Source organism: Brachycentrus maculatus, unplaced genomic scaffold, assembly GCF_059751285.1.
Source record: "Brachycentrus maculatus isolate JH-2025_06_01 unplaced genomic scaffold, ASM5975128v1 h1tg001309l, whole genome shotgun sequence".
Classification (NCBI taxonomy): domain Eukaryota; kingdom Metazoa; phylum Arthropoda; class Insecta; order Trichoptera; family Brachycentridae; genus Brachycentrus; species Brachycentrus maculatus.
In genome coordinates this window covers 16,021-39,213 of record NW_028281973.1, presented here as the reverse complement: position 1 = coordinate 39,213, position 23,193 = coordinate 16,021, and the positions used below count along the sequence as shown (strand labels likewise).

Sequence of the window (23,193 nt, the reverse complement as noted above, 5' to 3'; positions counted from 1 at the left end):
TGGGGCGACTTCCTTTTAGGACTCCACTTTATTTTCTGGCTGTTTTTTTTACTTCTTTTTTAAATTTTTGTCATTGATTGCACTCGAGTTGCTAATTTTGGTGGCCACTTTTTCTTGTTTGACTTATTTTTTCGACTTCTTGCCTTGGTCATCGTCTATGAGCGTGTCTTTCCCCATGATGAGATCATCCCAGGACTTTTTAACCCCCTCTCCAATTATCTTCTTATACTAATTGAACTTATCTGCGGATATTTTTTTCTGGTTTTCTTTATTTTTTTCGATATTTTTCTCGCTGAGGTTCTTGGTGGCGTGATGTTCTTTAAGCTCGTCATCTCTGGTCTTGGCTTTTTCGACTTGGATCTTGGAGACTCCGATATAGGTCTGGTGATACTGCTTGATGGCCAGCTGAGCTGCGTTCTTATCTTTGAATCCCAAAAAGCCGAATTTACGACTGGCCCCATCATCGCTCCTGACAATCTTCGCGTCAGTGATATCTCCTAGCCCACTGAAATGCGCACTCAGCTCTTTTTCGCTGACGAACTTCGGGAGGTTCTTGACAATCACTCTGCTCATCAACAGTTGATATTATATACTTTATAATCAATTTCATTCCTTTGCATATAGCATACCATTTTCTATGATATTATTGTTCATATGCACGCTTTTATAATTTTATTGTCGTGTGACAGCACCCTGGACGTATGGATCCTATTACTAACTCATAAATTGATCTCGAAACCTCACAAAATCAGATTTAGCAGAAGCAAAGTTGTGAATAGCAAAGATAGCTGATTTCACTCAAGCCAGTGGAAGAGGAGTGCCAATAGTCCTCAATTGCATAATAATCAATTGCTTAGCCAGTATTAGACTATTCTGGAGTGCCAGAAACTGCAGAGACCAGATGTAAAGAAATTACATTTGACTTTGCAATGCTGACAAGCTACCTTAACCAAAACTTTCAAAATCTATGGAAAGCTATCGACAGCAACAATTCCACTCTCGTTTCACTCCAGCACGGTCAGCAAAATATTCAATCAACTCTCTAAATTCATGCAAACCTCATCAAGAACTCTAATCTCAAGCCTAACATTCAGTTCGACTCTAATGCAAATGCTAATTTTAGTATAGCGAGTATCAATGCAAATTCAGCCCCCAAACATGTTAAACCCACTTCCAGTGCAACTGAAAGCATTAATACGCCTAATGCTCAAACCGCGACCAATCAGAACAATCTATTAAATATCATGCCATCTCATGGCAATAGTAGCAACTTGATGGTCAGCGCGAGCAACGATGGAGTTTCCCTAAATTTATCAGATTCAAGCAACAACAACAATGTAGGCGCAAATAAAAACGTAAACGTTAGTATGAGTGACGATGGCAAATTAGGCATGTCGCATTCACAGGTCCTTTGCTAGAAGGAGTAGGAGGTGTAAAAGAGGCCGAAGACTTATGCGAATCCAAATCCAGTCACATAGTATGAGCAAGAGCTGATCTTTAGCAAAGTTCTATAGCTCGGCCAACGCACTGAAGCACTCTAACTTCAGCTCCATAAGGAAACCACTTCTAATTCAAAAAAATTCAATCAGCTCTACCATTAGGCTGATAAAAACAACGACCAAATGCTCAAAGGTGAAAACCAGATCAAAAAGCTCGAATTCGATATTGCGCAGTTCAAGGACCAGCTCGCGGAGTACAAGCTCAAAAAAGAATCGCAGATTATGAGAATGAGCGCAAAGATATCAACCGAGGGCAATAGTGGAGGCCAAAATAAAGATTTCAACAACTATATCATTGATAAGCTATCTGAGCTAACCATCGCGGCAAACGGGTATGTGACCAGAGGTGAGTTCGAGGAAAACAATGCCAAAACGAGTAAAACTATCAACAAAATAGAGAGCTAGATCGCAAACACTATAACCATTGGCGAGCTAAATGAAACAATCAGAATATTGAGTAAAAAAATCAATGATATTAATAAATTGAAAGGAATCAAGAAGAATGCAACCATTCAATAGGATAATACAGAAAATCCATAACTTGCTGCTTTATCGAGCAATTCAAAGCAATAAGACGATGATGTATTCATTGATTTTAAAGTGCTTGAACTCTAAAAAATAATAAAACAGCTTCAATAGAAACTCTTGAGTGAAACCAATCACAAACACAACGCGATTAGTGCCATCAATGATATGCTCAGGGAAAATGATAAAAAGATTCTATAAGTGGGTAAGGCTGTTGAGAAGAATAAATACAGTATCGACTCCCATTAAGCTTTCCTGAAGAACATGAGTGCTTCCTATAATGAAAAGATATTGGAGATCTAAGCCCAAATCATAGATACTCAGTAATCTGTCGAAAAGTTGAACAGCCAAATGAAGGCTCGTAACTTTGTGAACAACTCAGGACAAGACAACAGTAATGCGAGTAGCCACCAACAGTTCAATCTCGGCCACAGCAGAAATGGAAGCAGTGCTATTGAGGCAGGCAAGCCGATTGAATTAGAAAATTAAATAAATATGCTGAAAAAAAAGTACAATAAGCTGGGCCTCAAAATGCAAAACATCAAAGATGAATTTAGCTCGCTTAAAAATGATGTTAGTGGAGATATAGAAAGCATAAGATCGATTTATGAGAAGAAATGCGATTGGTAGAGCTTAAAGAAAGCGATTGCCTATTTCGAAGAGAGAATTCGCTAAATTTATGAGTCATTTGATTCATTATCCAGCTCAGTACAGCCTGACACGAAAGATGAAACGACAGCAGCCAAAAGGGGGTGGACATGTCTCTGCTGCGACAAGAATATTAAGCAGTTCGAAGGGAAGCTCAGTGAGGCCAAGTTCACGAGCATCTTTCCACAAAGATATGAATCACCAAGGATCGGGGGCTACTTCAGGCAGAAATAGACCGAAAGGGAGTATAAGCATTTATATCTGGCTAAAAGCAAGAAAAACTCCTTGCCCCACAATAATTCTGCTCACTTCAAGTAGAAAGATGATTTGCCAGCCATTTGATAAAATTGAACTTCGCTATAATCAGAGCAGGCTCCAAGTTCATAGTATCTATACAAATACGATCTAAATAAGAAAATAATCTAATATTAAATTAATATTATCCACCAATAAACATGGGAAGAGTTAGAACTAAAACTGTCAAGAGGGCTGCCAAAGTTTTACTTGAGAGACACTATCAAAAGCTAACCACAGACTTCCATATTAACAAGAGAATTCTTTCGGAAGTTGCCAAAGTCCCAACCAAGAAGCTGAGAAACAAAATCGCAGGGTTCGCCACCCACTTAGTCAAGCGTATTCAAAAGGGCCCAGTCAAGGGGATCTCTCTGAAGGTTCAAGAGGAGGAAAGAGAAAGAAGACTAGATTGGGTTCCCAAGTAATCTGAAATCAAGCTTGACAAAGTCAACATTGATGCTGAAACTGAGCGCATGCTCAAGGCTCGATTCGGAGAAGATTTCGTAGGAGCTATTCAAGCTAACATTGAAGTCAAAACAACTGAAAGCAACAAGAGAGATTTCAGACAAAATAAGAAAGGCGGCAAGGCCAAGCCGAATCGAGTTCCCAGAGAGAAAAAAGAAGGAGAACAGGAACATAAGTAAGGCGACAAGCCAAGCAGAGGTGAAAGGCCACCAAGAGAAGATAGACAAAAGGAAGGTGATAAACCTAAGTAAGACAAACCTCAAAGATAAAACAGAAGAAAGGGAAGAGATGGACAACAGTAATGATGATATCCTTCAAGATTATTTATAAATATTTACTAAAATAATCTTTGTCTGAGTAATTGTCTTCTCTTTTCTACTTCAATTGTTTCAACAGTCAAAGAGTTAGTTTTACAAATTCATCCGCAATGATATAAGTTCTTTATCTTAATATTGATTTATCCATGGCTGTTTCTGCTATTAATATTTATGCTGTTATTTGCATTATTATTCGTGTTGCTAGCATACTGTTTTATAGAAATGAGTGAAAAAAGTAATCTTGCTCATAATTAAATTGTTGGGTCTCTCAAATTCGATAAGTTACATTTGATCGATAAAAAGTCGACTACACTCCATAATTCGAGTAATTTGTAGAAATTAATTTCATCAATGTGATTTATGGCTATTTATTTTAAAAATAGTCAGCATTTTAGGCAGCTGCAGCTTCCAATGCATTTTTTTTGCGCCGGAAAATGTAGATTACGTGCTGATTTGCTTAAAAGCTCTGAATTGACATAATCTCAGAGGATTTTACGATAATATTGATGGTCTCATATTTTTTAATTTAAGGGCGTACTTTGCGCAAGTTAACACTTATATATAAATAATGTTTGTACAACTATCTGTAATCGCCATTTAACAAACTCAGAAGTGCTAAATAGTATATAAAAATAGATTTATTCAAATTAATACTCTAATTTTCATGATTAGTAAATTAAATTAATATATATAATGTTGGGTAATGACTGCGAATTATAGGACTTTATGGAGAGATGTTTATTTCAATGTTAACAGAGTGTTGTTTATGAGAGTTATGTCTTCATTAAACGTCCGAATTGTTCCAGCTCTGCAATGATAATTTATTTTAGTAAGATTCAGCTGAAATTTAGAAGCGAATTTTTTATCACTAAACTTCCTCGATATTCTGACAGCTTTGTTGCGATTTGCTTCGAAATGTGGCTTTTTGGCGTTATTCTCATTATTTTTTCATTGTGTCCTTCGGGAACGGAATGAATGGACTTGTTGCCGAAGGATGAACAATATGGATTGGCACTACGAGATAATGTCTCAATGAGGCCGGATATGAGGCTGGATTGGAGAGGGAGGTTGGATTTGATGGCTGAATAAATGTGTATAGTTAAGAAATCCAGTAAATAAAATTAGTAAGGCACGCTGTTTATACATGTAACCAAAACCAAAACAATTAGGAATAATATAGAGCTATAATGATCATTTGCCCTTGGCGGTATTGGGCAAGTAAAACTCGTCGCCAAATGACAGATATTTCTGAATTTCACAGGATTATTAATTTGCAGACGAGTTTGTTTTATGCTAGTGAAAAATCTTCAGCTACTGACCGTTCACACCGCCCTCCTCGACCCTCTGGAGCAGAGAGCAAAGATTGCTACGGTTGCGATGCGTGAGGCTTCCCATATGCCTGTTGATTTGACCCTCTGTTATTTTGGTTATGCTGGCAGCGGTCTGGGTGGGATTCAAGTGGAAATGCTTTCTAATTTAGTCAACACCCCCAGAGGCCAGCAGCCTCTTCATAGTCTAAATTTATTGGAGTCTGTCCTCTTCTATGAATATCTGGTTCTACTCAAATTTGGAGAATCCTTTCATTTTGAGATCTTATTGATTTATTAATATAATTGAGTAATGATCAAACTGGATTTTAACTCTGTTTATATTGTGAGATTTATGAGATTTACTTTGCGCAAGGTTTTTGCATTTCTGAACAAATATGACGAATTTATCTCAGCCCTCAGTCTCACCCTTTCACTCATTATTTCGTTAGTTTATTATTTTTATTGATTCTTCCATTATATTGTTTCTTATTACCTTTTCGCCATGTCTGCTTTTGTTAAAGATATGTAATCCTATATAATTTTTATTAATTTAACTTAAAATCTCAAGTATTAATAGAGTGAGTTACTCTGAGCACAACTAAATCACGCAGCAATTGCCATCATTGTTCCGTCTGTATTTCATCGCTTCAAATTATACATTTTGACCTTGGATCAGGCTGTCCTCATCTTCCAACTATGCGAATTGAATGATCGCAGATCTAACTAATTTCTTGATCGTCATACGCTTCTTCTGCTTTATTATAGGCTGTCAAAGTTAATCATTTATCTTTACAGCATAACAGATCGGAAAATATTTTTCCTCCATTTCGCATGTTGCCAATGATCGATCCCCTCATCCTGAAATCGCTATGACAAGCTTACAATAATTTTAGCCAGTGCCTATTAATCTGGTGGTATTTGACATGCGTAAATCGCAATTTGTATGAATGAATACGAAGGTCGAATAAATTTTTCGTTTCAAGCCTTCCCCTTTGATCTAATTAAAATAAATTGGCTATTCATCAAGATATAAATTTATCAAATTTATCAAATTGACCCCTATTGAAAAGAATGTTTAATTCAGATTTTTAAAGTGTTTCCATTTCCATTTCCATTTGCTTCTGCTGAATGATTATGCTTTAGGTTAGGGTTTTTGCATTACTAGCACCGACAGTGCTCTCCACAGCTTAGTCCTGCTTGGTAGCACTCACAGTATTTTTTTGTGCATCCAGATTTCTTACAATTGCAGCCTTTTGCGTGCTGCTCAGCCTCCAGTTTCGGCTTGAAGGCTTCAGGATTGCGATCTAGCAGAGATAGTATTGCTCCATTTCTCTCAGATTCGTAGTCGTCGGTGTTATGGCAGCCTGTGCAATTGCAACTTGAATCGCAAACCTGATTTTACCGAAAGCAGTCACAGTAAAGCTTTAAGCATTTCGTCTTCTTGCAATTGCAAGTAATTGTCTTTGGGGGATTTTGAGCCTTTGGTTTTTTCTTGTGGGTCTTATCGCTCATGAGAATCTTCTCTCTTTACTTTTATTTTTATTTTTATCTTTATTTTTCCTCGGCTTTTCTTTCGCGAGTTTCGTAAATTTCAATAAATTAAGGCGCATTTTAATTTTCGCGTTGGCTTTCCCTATCAGCAGACCTGCTCCTGGCCCTTGATGAAGAGTCTTCATCTGAGATAGATATAAATTAAGAGTAGCTCATGTTCTCATAGTTTTATTTCTCCTGCTCGAAGCCAAGGATCATGGATATTTTTTGATGCTCCTATTCATCAACCTCATCAATAAACGATTTGTCTCGAATCAGGGGAGCGGGGGTATTAATTATGGCAAGATCCTCATGTGGCGAATCGAACTGAAAAGATTTCCTGACAGTCTTCATAATGGGGGAAAACAGAGAAAGATCCAGTGAGCCCAATCCGAAGTGACTTCCAAAGGCTTCCTTTGTTGGGCTGTTCTCTATCCGGTGATAATTTTTTATAAGTGCTTCTTTCTCTTTCTTCTAATTTTCTTTGGTAGTCATCTAAGTATAGATATCCTAAAATCGAGAATATTAAATCAACCTCATATTTTCCGTGCTATCTCATTGGCTGCTTTTGGCTTCTGAATATATCTGAAAGCCTATGAGCTTAAATTCGTGATTCTTCCCTTGTTGAGGTTTTTACTCCTCGATTTAAGGAATCTAATACGAGGAACCGTTTTAATCATTTCGCTGCATGGCTTACCTGAATTTATTCCAGTTTTGGAATTGTCGGCCTGTTGGCATAGAATTAAGTGGCCGCCAATTCTCATATTTTACATCATTAAAAATTGTGAATTTCGAGCAATTTCAAAAGTGAGCATGCCGATTTGAAAAGTTTTGATAAAATTGGACGAATTCGATTCATCAATTATTTTTAAAATATTTATATCGTAATTTTGGTTGATAGTTCGCCTCAATTTTAATGTCTCTGTCTGGCCAGTCTTCAAGTTGAATGATCAAATTATGATTGAGGATTTGCCTAATGTCCTTCTTTTCCCCATAATGCCATACTTTCGCGAAAATATTCAAAATGTATTGCCATGACGAAGTTGTAGAGGATATTATATAGAAATCTGTTGCTATGTCCCTCCAATGAGTCTTTCATGGACTTAATATGCAACAAATACCATCTTTACAGCTTCGAATGATTGATATTCACAACCCACAAAATATTTCGACCCTTCATAAAAAAATTAGCAACAATGGACAAAATTGGTCGAATAGGCATATAGATTGAGAAAAAATTCACCGAAAATTTGTCTAATATATTGATGAACTTTAAGTGTTCCTTCGATTTCCATTTGTATACATTTATTATGGATACTAAAAAGAGTATATAGAAGAATCTGCAAACCAAAAGCTAGGATCCTAACTCGCAGAAGTCAGTTCGATCAGACTACCACACTGAGAAGGAAATCACAGATACTCGAATGAAAAACTTCTAGATCATTATGGAAAACAATAAGAAATGGGCCAAGGAAATGATTCAAAACGATTCCAAGTTTTTCAAAAAACTCGTCCAGGTTCAAAAGCCAAAGTATTTGTGGATAGGCTGCTCAGATTCGAGAGTGCCTGCCAATTAGATTTTAGGGTTGCAGCCAGGATAAGTTTTTGTGCATCGAAATATTGCGAACATGGTTCCACCTTCAGACATAAACTCTCTTGCCGTGGTTCAATACGCTGTTGAGCATCTCTAAGTGGAGGATATCATCGTAGCAGGGCATTATGGATGTGGGGGGATCAAAGCAGCATTTAGCCAAAATGACTTCGGCCCTTTGTAATCATGGCTAAGCCACTTACGGGAACTGAGATCAAAACATGCCTCATTATTGATAGGTGACGATAAAAAAAAGTAAAAAAAATTGGTTGAATAAAATGTGAAACAACAAGCCATCAATATATCCAAACTCTCATGTGTCCAAAAAGCCTGGAAAGCTAACAAAAAGATATATATCCATGGAGTTGTCTACAATCTCAAAGACGGTATCTTAGTCGATTTAGGCATAACTTTATTCTCACTGGGCCATATTCCCCCTGAGTTCCAGATTGTAAAATGATTCATGATTGAATAACACTTCAGCACTTATTCAAGGCTTTATTTCATTGAGCCGTTTTCAAGTAATATAATTGAGTCGATTAATTTGCGTCTTTAAACTTTGTGGAAACTTATAGCCTCTGGAGGCTTAAAATTGCTTTGATATTGATATTTAATAAATTATTGTTTATTTGCTTCTGGTAGCTAGTTGGATGTTGGTTAAGAAATGACAATTTGTTATTGCATTAATAATTGACAATAAATGCTGAGCAAGAAAGAATTCCTCGCCATTTACGAGGAAGCCGCGGGTGCGATAAAGCAAGTCAAAATTTACAACGATAAGCTCAACAAAAAGCTTGGAGTGAGCAGTGTTCGTACTCTCCTCAAGGAGAGCGAGGTTGAATCAGAGGTAGTCGAGAGTATTTGCAAGAAAGTCGAAGACAGTTTAATCAAAATGGAAAGGAGCTACCTTGATCCCGAAACTGCTCGTAAAATAGGCACTGTCAAGCAGCAGTTGAGGAGCCAAAGGGACAGGAGGAGCATATTGCTATAAAATCTTCATTCATTGGTGGTCCGAGACGAAAGAGCTTAGCAGACCCCCTATCATAAAACCAATGAACGAAAGAACCTTACTTGCGAAATGGAGTCAGTCAGGCTTGGCCCAGAGAGGATATCATCCCCTGACAAAAGGCTGAACAGAAGTTACGAATAAATGGAGACTACGACTGCTTCAAATAGCCAAGTGCTGATGGAGATTAGTGATTTTGATTACGAAATAGAGCGTAAACTAATGCACTAAAAGAATGCGCAGATCAAACAAACACACGAGCAATTGGTCAAAGTGAGAGATTTGACCCAGCAAACGTATGTGCATGTCGAAGAGCAGGGAGATATGCTTGATATAATAGGGGATGACTTATTCACATCGTATAAAAGCACAGTGTCAGCAAATGTGTAGATTCACCAGGCGACTTAGAATCATCGCCGGCTAAGATCCAGAATGTGCATGGTAGTGCTCTTCCTGAGTTTGACCCTTGCCCTCTTCTTATACTTGTACTTGTATTGGCTTTGATTTTCATTCTCTTTTATATTCATTCTTGAACGTGACACTACTCATTCGGCAGTGTTAACAGTCATATTAATTGATGTGTATTTATGTATTTTATATTTTATTAATCGATCGCCGATGACCAGCTTGAATATCTCCCCAGTCAAAGCCTACCTCACAAGAGACACAGAAGTCCTCTCCCTCATGGTAATCTACATCTCATGCAGGACCCCTATATTAGGCTCGTGCTCGGCAAGCAGAACAACAGGACCAAGACGATCCAAGAGGGCGGCAAGAAGGTATAATTCGATTAGGTGTTTCTGTTCCACCCTGAAGGCGACAACATAATGAGCGTCGAAGCCTACGATGAAGATGAAGTCACAGATGATGTCGTTGGGACGGGCACTATCAACTTGAGCCAATTCTTTAAAGGCGGAATCATGTCGCAAGGTTCATCCATAATTATTTAGAATCCGTTTCAATCAAATTCGATGGTAAAGTCGCAGGAAAAGTTTTGTTGCACATCTAGCCAGCTAATAGAATTGTTCACTAAAATAGAATTAAGTCTGCAATTTCGGCACCCATCAAATTCTATACTCCCGAGGATATTCTCCAGGAGCTAAGAATACCCAAGCAGCTCTATGTGCAAAACGGGCAGGAACACTCCGGATCGCCACACTACCCACAGCAGCTTCATCCACAACAGCTTCATCCACAACAACAGCACCCACATCAACAGTACCCTGGGCAGACCAATCACCAGCAGATGCAGCAAATACATTAACAACCATACTCGATTAATCAAGCTAATTATCGTCAATCTCAATCTCAGTTGCCTGTTCACCAGTTGCAGTCTCCTTTAAACAAACTTCCTGCAAGAGAGAGTGTAAATATGTCTCCTTTAGCCTATACAGCGCAACCTACATACTCCCATAACAGAAATATTACCTTGAACTAAAAGCCAATCATAGTCGGTCCCCCTCAAATGGGTTACACCAACTCTGTGATCGTAGGACAGCTAAATCAAACATCTGACAACTATAGAAGCTACCTATTATCAAGCCAGCCAGGGCCTCGAAGTTTTTCAGGAAATAATCAAAGGCTATGATAATAGCAACCAATTATTCGCTTATTCATTGTTAATATTTATAATCATAATCAAATAGACTTCGAGTAAAATCTATTAGGGGATGAATAACCATTAAAGCATCGTTGAATTAATTCGAAAAGAAATCTAAACTTTTCTGTATATTTGTGCATTAATATTTTCTCTGAGGAAACAGTGATCCGTTGACATATGTCGACTATTTTCTGTCTTTTCAGTATCGCATCCGAATTCTTCAGCTTATTAAAATACATCCGTAATTTTGGATTTCTTGGATGATATGTTTTATTGAGTTGTGGAGAAAAGTAGACTATTTTCAATTTAATTTGTATTATACATCTGGAAATACTAAGTAGTGCGTTTCATAAAATTTCACCTAACATAAACGGAAGAATGAAAAAATCAGCACTCGTCTCTTCAATCCAATAAAACTGTTAGTTACTTGCTTCTCATTACACTTAACCTGAGGCCCACAAGAAAGGGGCTCAGACGCACACCGAAGCATATACAGCCAAATTGGGATTTAGAAACAAATAAAATATGGTCTTTCGCAGCATGTTGCCCATACTAGGCGAATAGTTTTCAGAAGAAAAGCTGAACGACAGCTCAATGCTCAAATTGTAGAACTTCGAAATCGGGGATTTTCTAGGGAGGGGCTCGTTTGGAACTGCCAGAATTGCCAGACACACCCAGACTGGCTCGTTCTATTGTCTCAAATCCCTGAAAAGGAAAGCCATCTAATCGGATTTAGTGAGATTCATCGAGGGGCTCAAAATTCAAATGTTCTTAAGCCACCCAAATGTCGCAAAGGTCTACGGGCTGCTTGTATAAAAACACTAAGTACATATTCTCATGTAGCTTTGCATTGATGGAGATCTGTCGCAATGCCTCCGGGAATTCAGCAAAGACTAACAAAAGAGCAAACAGATTTTGAGAGGAATTGCAGTTGGAGTAAAATACTTGCACTCAAAGAGGATTATGCATCGCGATTTGAAGCTTGAGAATATTTTGCTCTGCTACTAAATGCCCAAAATTACTGATTTCGGGGTTTCAGCGTATATCCACAAATTCTTCGTTCAAAGGAAAAGCCTCTGTGGGAGCCCCGCCTACTTCAGTCCCGAGATGGGAACCGAAAACGGGTATAATAAATCGATCGATATTTGGTGTATGGGAATTATCTTCTATGAGGTGTTGTGTGGAAAGTTCCCATTTAAATACCAAAAATAAGGCGAAATTGTGGATCGAGAACTATAAGAATTTCCAGCCGCATTATGCGAACCAGGCAGGGAGCTACTGATGGGGATGCTCGAGAAGGATGACAAACAAAGGTTAAGCATACTATCGGTAATAGAGCACCCCTTCCTCAGCGAAGTAACATCAACTGAAAATAATTGATTCGAACTCGAAAATGTTGTCTATTAATTAAATCTATCAATCCTACTTTTTATTTTTGGCTCCCATATTTATCACCATGTGCGCCTCCCCTGTTTGCTACTGGTGACTATGCAACATACTCAGCAACTTACCTTGGCTATTCGAAGCAGCCTATTTCATTCTCATTTCAATCAGTTACTTTTTCTTTGCCTTTTCCACTTTATTCTTGCCTGGCCCTTTTCCATGGAAAATGGAGGATAAATATCGGAAGGCTTATTTCGGCTTCATAAGCTTGCCACTGGCATTTCGGTACTCTAATTTGATGCGGTCATCAGGATTGTTGACGTTCATTTCCTTATCGTTGGTCTTCCCGAACTGCTCTTAGGATCCCAACATATTTCTTTCCCTCAAGTACCGCAAAGTGTCTGCCATCCCGATTCCAAGGCTTCGATCTTCCAAAAAACTTACTTCTTCTTTCATTTTCGCGAGTTCCTCCTTGGAGATTTACTTGAATGATTATGGCAACTCTTACTCCATTTACTTCTTCAGTTGCTGCAGTTTCTCTGATTTTTACGAGGGCAAATTAATGAAGAGGCACGATGTAGTTCCCTTCACCGCATCTTTAATTTCGTAGTTTTTTATCTTTTTATCGTTGAACTGCAGTGACGAGTTATATCCAATGGGGTTTAGTTATAGCTCGACGCAGTTTTACTAAACCTAATTGGGATTCTATTCTTCCTCTTTGATTACTTCTAAGACCTTCGGCTGCTTTTAATGTTTATTCTTTCTAAGCACCTTTTAGAGAAGCTAATCATCTGAGTTGACGATTTCTGTTGCTGCACTTTACTGTTCAGTTTTTCTGCGTTTCCTGACCTTATCGTATAGTTCAGAGATTAAGTCATCGGTAGATCTCTGAATCGTTGTATCTTCGTCGGGCTCTTCCGCAGTCTTATTTAAAAAATCAATTAGGTCGTTTGTCTTGGGCTTTGATATTCTGGTCTGCTTAAACCTGCGCGAGCCGAAATATTCGGAGCTAATATTCTGTCTGCTCTATTCGAAATCTGATGGCACGTTCTTCTTGGATTTTAGTTGCGATTGCTTTACGATAACTCCTTCCTCTAAATCAATTTAATCTGTCTTGTAGCCGTAATCGTCGTAGTGTGGCAATAGGCTCTTCTGCCCATCATTTTTGGCTTCGAGGTGGCTCGTCGCTGCATTCGCGATCGTTTTTATTTTCTATCTTATCTGCCGAGTGTGCTCGACTTATTTACCCTGCCGAATATCGAAATTTTCGAACACATCTCCTTCTTCATTGATTCGCTACCCGTCTAAAATATGCTTATCCTGCAGTGTGAGTATGAGCCCGTCCTCCAGCTAGTCGAAGCTGTGGCCGATTTTCGACTTAGACTTTTTAGTACTGTCCATTAATATAAATATAAGAGAGTGCTCGCTGCCATTTCTAGATAGAATAAGATAAATAATTATAGCAGAATTGGAAGAATATGGGCAGCTGTGAATCCGCTGAGCAACTCCAAAACACCATATCACCCGTTGCTAAGCCTCATCCAGATAAACCTCCCAAGCCCAAGATGAACCTTCAAGACGTTTCCCCTACTGAAATCTAACAAATTGTGAATAAGCAGCTTACCAAGCAAAGAAACAGCAAGACAAACATAAATAGTATCCAAAATCATTGATCCATCCATTCTACATAAATACTGTTTCATCTCTTTTCTTATTATCGGCTTGATTCCTATTTACTGTTTGTTGCTGACTGTTTGTGGAGGAGCCCGTATTCTTCATTTTAAGTGCATTTGTTTCTGCTTGGAAATTCAGGTGACAATTCATAATTTTTTATATGCAGTACGCATGTATAAAATTAATGCCGTTTCCTTGTTATAAACTCATTTGCAGGCCTCATAAAATTTATGTGTTCGCAATCGTGTGATTTGATATGACGCAATGAGGTGATATTAGCGATGTGTAGATTAAACTTAATATCATGGCTGTCTGTAGGGGATTGGTTTTTATTATTGTAGCATGCACATGGGTCTACTTTTTCGGATTCTTTCCGATAAACCTCATCTCTTCATACCTTTTCGGCACAAAATAAACAATATTTTGGACTCTCGTATTAATCAAGAGACTCGGGTTCACTCTCGCGAATTCTATTCTCCCTCTATCATTTATATCTTCTCTTCTCTACTTTCTCTACACCCTTCTCATCTGCGGACTAAACTTGGCCTACCAATACTACCTGATCGAAGCCAGGCGAAGGGCTCCAATGATATTAAACATTAAAGAAACGCTGTTCATGATGTTCTTGGTAATAGTGGCACCATTTGCCGTGAATTTGTTGCTGCTGAACTGGAATATAAACGTCTACTTAATGATGCCCCTGTTCTTGGCAGCCTGGACCGTACTTATTAATAAAAGATTGGGAGAAGTATACATCGTAATAAGAAATTTCTTCGGATATACAGTTTTATTTGCACTTCTTCACCAAGTGCAATGTGCAATCCAGTACTTGCTGGCAACTGGGTAATGATTATTGCAACGACAAATGTATCTCTGAATATAAATACTATCCTAATCATCATTTGAGGACCCGAAAGTATTTGTTCGCATAGCCTTTCTGCATTTCTAAAGTCTCGCCGCATAGCACCCGCTTCCTGGAAAACTCCAAATTCCGTACTCTCTCCGCATAGTTGTCATGAAAATTGGGAGCATATAGTCTCCCTTTGTCGATATGTTCCGTGAGTATTCCTTTCACGTTCGCGTGCTTAATTGGTTGCTGAAAATCATCGTGATTTAGTTGTTTGCAGTTGGTGTTGGTGAGTCTGTGCGTAATGAAATCATTTTGCTGGTAAGTATAGTTGAGCATAGCCAAGTTTGGACTTTTGCTTGAGCTTATCGCTCTACTGTAAGCTTAGCTTATGTCTTTATCTGAGGGAAGATAAGAGTATTTGAATGCGTTTTTATCTTTAGGGACCCCCAAAGAAGGAAGCCTTATCTTCTGACTCCCTACCTATGGGTTGGGAAGTTGATCATAAGAGTACGTCCTTTGGTTCGAGTGGTGATGCTGTAGTCTTTCGCCTGTTATGATGTTGTATTGGGATTTTGAGCTTTTCTCCATTTATTTATTTTATTGTTCTAAATTTAGTTTATAAATTATGTCGTTGCATTGTCTGGCATTATGGCATTAATAAAGTTACAGTAGGCTTTCAATTAGACCATCCCAATGACCAATAAACTGCATATTAGCAATACGAAAAACTCTTATGCTGCTATTCGAGAAGACTATGACCCCTAAATGCAATAAATATCATAGGCTCCTAAAATGGGAGTTTCCAGCATCGTTGGGATCTGTAGCATCATTGGGATTTGCCTTCTGGTGATCATAGCTATATTTTATGATCAAAGTGAGGGTAAAGAAAGTGCTGGACTTGGGACTCGATTAAAATAGCAATAACCAAATTTAATTGATGCTCCTCTATTAGTGTAAAGCTCGCCGAACACATGGAAATAAGTCATAAAGAAGCCATTGATTCGTTAAGATGATCCTATCATCAATCTTTCATCTTTCATCACTCCCTACCAAATCAAGAAGGCTTCATCGATGCTTCAATGCCTCTAAAAAAAGTAGAGTTGTGCAGATCTTGAAATAGAAGAACTCGCAAACCTACAGACCAAATATCAAATTGATAAATTTGATGAATTGCCAATCTGCGTGGTCATCCCGACATTTAACAATGTGCCTAATGGCCGATACATGAAAAACATTGATTCGATTTTGCAACAGCGATATGACAACTACCGAGTCATTGTCATCGATGACTTCTCAGTCGACTAAACTGGGTCTAAATTACGCGAGTATATACAGTTGCAATGGAGCCATAAATCGGACAAAGTTCAAATATAGGTGAACTCATAGAGGAAAATGGCGATCGTAAATATCTTGCATGCAGCAAAATAATTTTGCCTTCCCTATGAAATATTCATAATAGTTGATGGCGATGACTATCTTCTTGGGAAATAAACTTTTAAACTTTTCAACTCCATTTTCTCAAGCCATACAAAGCCATGGGTCGCTTATTCGAATTTTCTTTCAGTGACTAAAAAAGCAGGATACTCTCGCGATTACACCCGCTAAATATGCGAGCAGCAACTATTTCGGCAGACATACTTCGCTGCCAGCCACTTACGAGCATTTTACACGAAACTCCTCCTTCTCGTCAAGGAAGAGGATCTGAAGGATGACAATGGGTTATGGGTACGAGCTGCCAACGATATTGCGATGTACATGCCCATTCTGGAGCTATCCTGTCATAAGGTGGTCTATATAAAAGAGTTGACCTACTACTATAACTCAAGAACTGGAGCCAACAATCATTTGAATAAAAAGCACGAACAAATTTCAAACAATAATCATATCCGCATCAAGCCACCCTACACGAAGCTTGATATTTTGTTCACAGATGAAGAGTTAGCTGCTCAATAAAAGAGCATCCGTAAAAATGATGTAAACTGATGCAAGATACTGACTGTGCTTGCCTGATTTGTAAATACTTTTATTCTATTTATATTACATTTCTATTTCTATTTAGGTTTATGTTTTTACGCATATATTTCTATTTTATTGTTTGATCCAGAACGGAATTCGATAGATATACAAAATACTCATAACACTCACAACTATTCGCATTTGCAATCAGTATTGTTTTGCTTATGTTTCAATTTCTCATGAATCTGAAGAGATTATTTGGTCTCGTAAATTTTATAACACTTTTCGCACATGTGCTACGATGCACGGGACAACATTGATTCCCTTTTTGATGACCCCCTGTAATTCACCAGCTAACTGTATCTTTTAAACTTCTTTTACAGCCATTATATTTCACGCATCAAATGAATATTCTCCTGCTCGCACTTCTCAGCCTTTGCTTCATTGATTTTAATGATAAGAAACATTTTCCAGAATTTATCATAATAGTTTACGCTTTCAGAGTAAGATGGAACTTCCTCGGGCAGTAGCATATGCTCGCATGCTAAAGATGGACTCTTGCTCTAGCTCGCGTGAATTGAAATTAACCGATCAATAATTTTGGTTTAGAGTTTGGTAATCTGATCATAGAGCTAGGTGATTTTGGAGTCGACTTCTTTGAATTTTTTACTTCTCCCCATTTTCTATGTCCAATTAGTTATGTATATTAGTATTATTAGAAATGAAGAAATAGCCCTTCAAAAAATCCAGGACCGCATAAGATGATTTAAGAGCTATGGCATCAATCATTATTTGTAAAATGCGCGAGTTGAACTTCAATATTTTGTAAAGTTGTTCAAAATTTGGATAACAAATATATTAAGATTCTTCCATTTTTTTATCAATATTATTTCATTAAATTTATTAGAGTTCCTTTTTATTTCATAACGAAATATATTTATTCAAATTTATGTAAACAAATAAACACATAGAACTGATGACTATGCAAAAGCTAATATTGAATGAGAAGACTTGATTATAATGCAATCATTTTTTTTCTCTGTTATTTGTCTATTTAGCTTTGACTGGGACTGCCTTGGGTTTTTCCTCTTTCACAATCTTCTTTGTTTTCGGGACTGGCTTTGGCTCCTTGATCTTTTCTTTTTTGCCCTTTCCCGCCTTTGGCTTCAGCTTCTCGGCTTCTTTTACAGGGATGGGAGGGTTTTATTTTTCGGCTTCTATTTTATCAAGATTGACTCCTATATTGTTGAGTTCTGTCTTGAAAAGCTAAACAAATTACGAATTTTTTTGATTGATGCCAGCACTCTGCTTGGCAATTGTTTGCTTTTGAGCGTCAGTGCAATGAAGAGACCCAATTCCACTTCCATTTTCCAGCATGAACGATAAGAACCCTAAAACGATAGTCCTGATGCTCCATGCAGCTGACCAAGATTATTTGTGGTAATGAGAGAATGTGGTACAAATATATTGGTTCTCCTGGAATCGGCCACTCGGCGTAATCATTAGAATTTTGGGAGGTTCAAATGGATAGTTGGCATGCAGCTAAACTTTTCCGTGATAGAGACCTCCTTAGTAAGGAGAGGATAAGCCATAGATGTAAAAATGAAAGAATAGATCACCCTTTCGTCTGATAATGACATTAGGAATAGGATTTTATGTCATTTATTTTTCTTCTTTCGCTATTCTCTTCAAGGACAGGGCCTGTTGTCCTTCCATTGCACTAATATATATGAGTTGAATTACATTGCATTCGAGAATAATGTGTTATATTCATTCGGATGAATTATATGCTTGAACCTCTGAATCCAATTCTATCTTTTCAAGATCATACAATTCCGGCTAAAATAGATTATTTATTAACAAGTTATACTGATTTCGGTTGCCGTATAACAAACAATCGGTACCTAGAAATTGTCATCTGAAATATATTTCTATTTACTCCTCCTCATATAATACAAAGTTGTTGCTGCTTTGTTTAATTCCGCGAATGCCTCATGCAAGTACTTTATTTCCGCCATAAAATTTGCATCAAACTAATCTAAAAATATCAGAAGCAATGATTTTAGTTGAAAGCCCTCAAAAGGTATTTAGCAATAAATAATTTGACAAAAGCCTTTGTAGAATTGAAAAGTGGTGGAACAAAATATAATCACGGAACGAGACTAAAAAATAGTAATGTAATTAGTCCTCAATTATTCAATAGTAATTGTTTATTTATGTATTTGCGAAGAGAATCTATAAAATATGGCCTCAGTAGTTTATTGAGATCGAAATTTTGAAATATTTTGGTGTTTAGCACATCTCTGACCAAACTTACATTAATTACCCCTCCTAAGGATTATGATTTTTGAACTCTCCGTGTGTTTAATTTATATTACAAATCCGCATGGAGGAAACTGGAACTGGAACTGGAACTGAGATTGGCAATTAGGATATTGAAAATACAAAGGTATAAATAGTTTCCTTGCCAATGAAAAGATTTTTCATTTGTCAAATAAACTTCATTGTTCAGTTCTTGAAGCTTGCTGTATACTTTATTGTAGCCTCCCTCATCTTTAGTATTTTTTACCATAAGGAGAAAATTCAAATGCAAGAATAGAAGTATTTTGGGGAGGAGCGGGTGGCCTACGCGACAGAGACTCGTGGGATATTCCCGCCTCTAAGTGGCTCCATATCTAGGATGTATGGGGAGTGGCGAGTTGCTTTTACCAACACCATTGAGACAGGAATCAAAAACGATGCCTACAGCCACTACCTTCTGGAGTTTAAACTTAATAACCGTCTAAGAATTAGAAAGAACGGATGCTCAGGAGATTATATTTTAAAATGGCAGGCCTTTTTTTATAATATTGACATTAACGAATACGCAACTCACACCGACTCCGAAATGGTGATCGAATCCGACCCTAAGGACATCATCTGCATAAAGGGTGATGGAACGTTTATCGAAAGCTTGAAGCTGGCCTCAGTCTGGACCATATTTGACGCGCGCCTCTATATGCTAATCTAAAAATGGGACCAGAATCTTGCGAAGATCAGCCTGTCGATCCTCATCCTTGAACTTGGAGGTCATCCCAAATGATTATATTCTAATTTTCAATACAGCATGAACGCAAATGATATTATTCCTAAAGCCAATTTATCTTTCATCTATAGACTCGGCAGGATCTAATCATATGTCTGGTACCAATTGAGTTAGCTTGGGACTCAGCTGCCCAGTACATAATCCAGTTCGTCATTGTGGAACTAAGTTAACCATTGAGTAAGAAAGTGCGATGAAGACCCTATTTGCCAACAGAGATGCCAATCAATACCGATAAGTGCTACCTACTTCATAATATGATGCCCAAAATTGTAGAATAGCACCTATAAGTTTGAGACGTAGGATGTTTCATGGAGCAAGGATCAGAGCAAACAGATCTGGAATAGATGATGCTATTTAAACTTATCGCCTTGATCTTAATTAATATGGTGTGCATTTGTGTGTTAAATATCACAAGATTTAAATAATATAAATAAGTTGAATTATATATTGCATCCCTTAATTAAATTCAGATATAAATAAACTTGATCCAATCATTGTGCCAGGCAGGAACGAGAGTGCTTGGCTTCGGCAGTGTTGGGTCGATATTAGTTAGTTACCTTGCTATCTTCTTGTGGCTTGGTCATCTTACAGGAGTCGCCCTTTCGAAAATGAGTCTGGGGAGAGTGATGAGAGGTATCAGGCAGTACTGGGATGGCGATGGAATAGTGATGGAATAATGATGAAAACGTACCTCGGCAGGCTCAAGGGAAGCTCTGAGTCTTATATGGCGAACAGTCCAAGGCCATATAAAATATGTGAAGTTTCAATTCGAGTCTGAATGCTGCTGTCTTGATATAAATAAGCTTATGTAATTTATCCGAATAAACTCCATCATAATAATCATATCAAATTAAATAATAATTGACATGCATATTATAATTTATAAATGTAAATATATTGTGGGCTGCCATTTTGAAGTCAGGTTTAAATTTGTTAAAAGATGATCAGGAAAAATATATGCCAGCTGTTCGGGTCTCGCAAAGTGCCGAACATCAAATAGGTTTAAAAGTATTGGGGGGACTTCAGCCAACAGTACAACACTTTTGATCTGGGCCCACAGACATTCTACTACTCGTTTCTGAACATGTTGGATATAGGAAATGCGTAGAACATCTTGTAAGTTGCATGTGGGACTGGAAAAGTCTTGCCGATGATGGTGTCTCTCAAGAGGCCGAACTCCAAATATTTGGCAACTGATCTCTCTCCCGAAATGATACACTTGGCAAGGAGTAATCTGTTTGGGAACTTCTTAAAATATTAAAGCAAAATTAACTTTGACGAATGGCTCCAAAGACAAAGCATAAGCTTTAAAGTAGCAAATGCATAACAGCCGACTGAAGGACCTGCTGCTTATGACAGAATTATCTGCAACTGTGTGTTGATGCTAACTTCGGACCCGTAAAAAATGTTAAACAATTTGTATAAGGAGGCTGCTCCAGGGTGTTTGCTGGGCGTCAGCGTTTGGGGAAACAAAGATTAAAACAATTTAATGCTTTCTATCAGGTAGACCATTTTAGAAGCGGGCATTTAGTTGCCATAAGAGCGTTCGAATTTTCACTTGTATAAAAAGGTAGAGAAATTAGCAGAGAAGTGCCAGTGGTAAATTGTCCTGAATTGGGAGCAAAATGCTTTGTTTCCAGTCCTCGAAGCTTCCCCTGAAAAGTATCACGGCTTATTCTACCATCAAATATAGAAATTGCCACAGGAGCAACAGGCTAAATTGAAATCAATCCTGACTGGAAAGATATAGCAGGAGTTCTCGAAGAAGCGAGGCCTGAATTTCTCATGCCAATTACTGATATTGCGTAAAAACTGATTCAAACATCCAATTGCCAACGAAACGATATGCACAGCTTAAGAATGAACATGGCAGAGGTTATACACGATCAAAGAATAATGATGATCAAAGAAAATGATTGAGCATCAAACATCATTCTCCCGCAGCTTCGAAGCCTAATCACATGCATTTTGAAGTCTTCTACGCTGCCTGACCCTTTCTCTGATGGCTTCGAGCATCCTAAGCTTTTCTTAAGACTCTAATGTTGCCTTTTTCCAAATGCAGATGATTTTTTTCAGGATACGTTGTTTGTGGCGATAATTAATGCGACTGATTCCTTAATTGAGACACAATCGCTTAATCAGAACATGTTTGATGGCAAATTGTTTAACAGTGTCCACCAGTTTCGTAATTTTGTTCTTCCATATTTAATTCTTTAATTCCTTCAGGTTTTGTAACTACTGTGTGATCATTTTATCATTTTGCGAGGATTATTACATAGCTATTTGTTAATGTTTCAGCACGATAGCTTTGGATTCAATTTACTGTCGTTTGCTCTTCATCTATGCCATATCTGCCTGCAGAGATTCCCTCAACAGCTTATTTCTCATTTCGGTCTGATGCCTGTTATGTGAAGTTGGACGAAAAATGGAGGCAGCAGAGTCGGATGGCCTTTTGATGGTGCTAAAAGATTAATTTAAAAAAGCAGAAAATTATATTTGCAAATTATGCTGTTTTGGTTCGCCTTTAGTTGCCTTATTCATCACGAATTATTGTTAGTGTGCCTTGTGATATTGTTAGTGTGCATCAGATGCTCGTTGTCTGGCCAAATCCGCTAAATTCACTTTCCTCTTCATAGCTGTTTATATTATCATGAATATGGACATAAATCAACGACTTTTGATTAATCCTAAAACTGTATTACATAATTTACACTGCATATCATTTGAATCGGTGGTCAGAAAATTGGACAAGGCCCATTTGCTTATATTTCTTATCTATTATGATTGCAACATATAATGTATGCGAAAGTAAACATATATGCAAATGCCAAGGCATATAACCATATATAAGCATTAGCTCAAGATGATGACGAACAAAGGTATTTTATGCGGAAAATAGAATATTTAGTGAGTCACACTAAAATAGAATACTATTCCATTATGTTGCTTTTCCCCATTGTTGGTGTGCAACTTCTATTGCTCCAGCTCATCGCATCCTTATCTCCAGAACTTTAGTTTGTCCCTACAATCGAATGGGAGATCTAGCCAGAAACAAAAAAAGTGGCCTTTAAGGAGTAAACCATTTTCGGCATCCAACTAAACACTGATTCGGCATTTCTACTCGCCTTCAACATAACTTCCAATGCCACCATATTCAACTAATCAATAAAGTGGGTCCCCAATTGCAAATATCGCATAATCTCATACATTTTAGTAATAGAGTCGAAGGAAAAGGCCTATCCCGCATCTGTCATCTACCTTCAAGAGTATTACCTGCTTGTATTAGGATTCCAGAATGTTCAATTCATAGGGGCTGAATCTTACTAAGAACCCACTCGGCTGCCCAGGGTAATCGGAAACACTGTGATGTATTTGAGTTCAGAAAATGCTTTTATGATAACTGATCTCATCAGCGGTCTCACTGATACGCAATTAAGTGTCGCTGACTCACTGTAAATAA

The 23,193-nt window shown here is 37.7% G+C and overlaps 1 pseudogene; it reads left to right on the top strand.

Moving 5' to 3' along the window:
* Positions 1 to 3,127: 3,127 nt before the first annotated feature.
* On the top strand, positions 3,128 to 3,713 carry LOC148299142 (uncharacterized; annotated as a pseudogene).
* Positions 3,714 to 23,193: the final 19,480 nt, after the last annotated feature.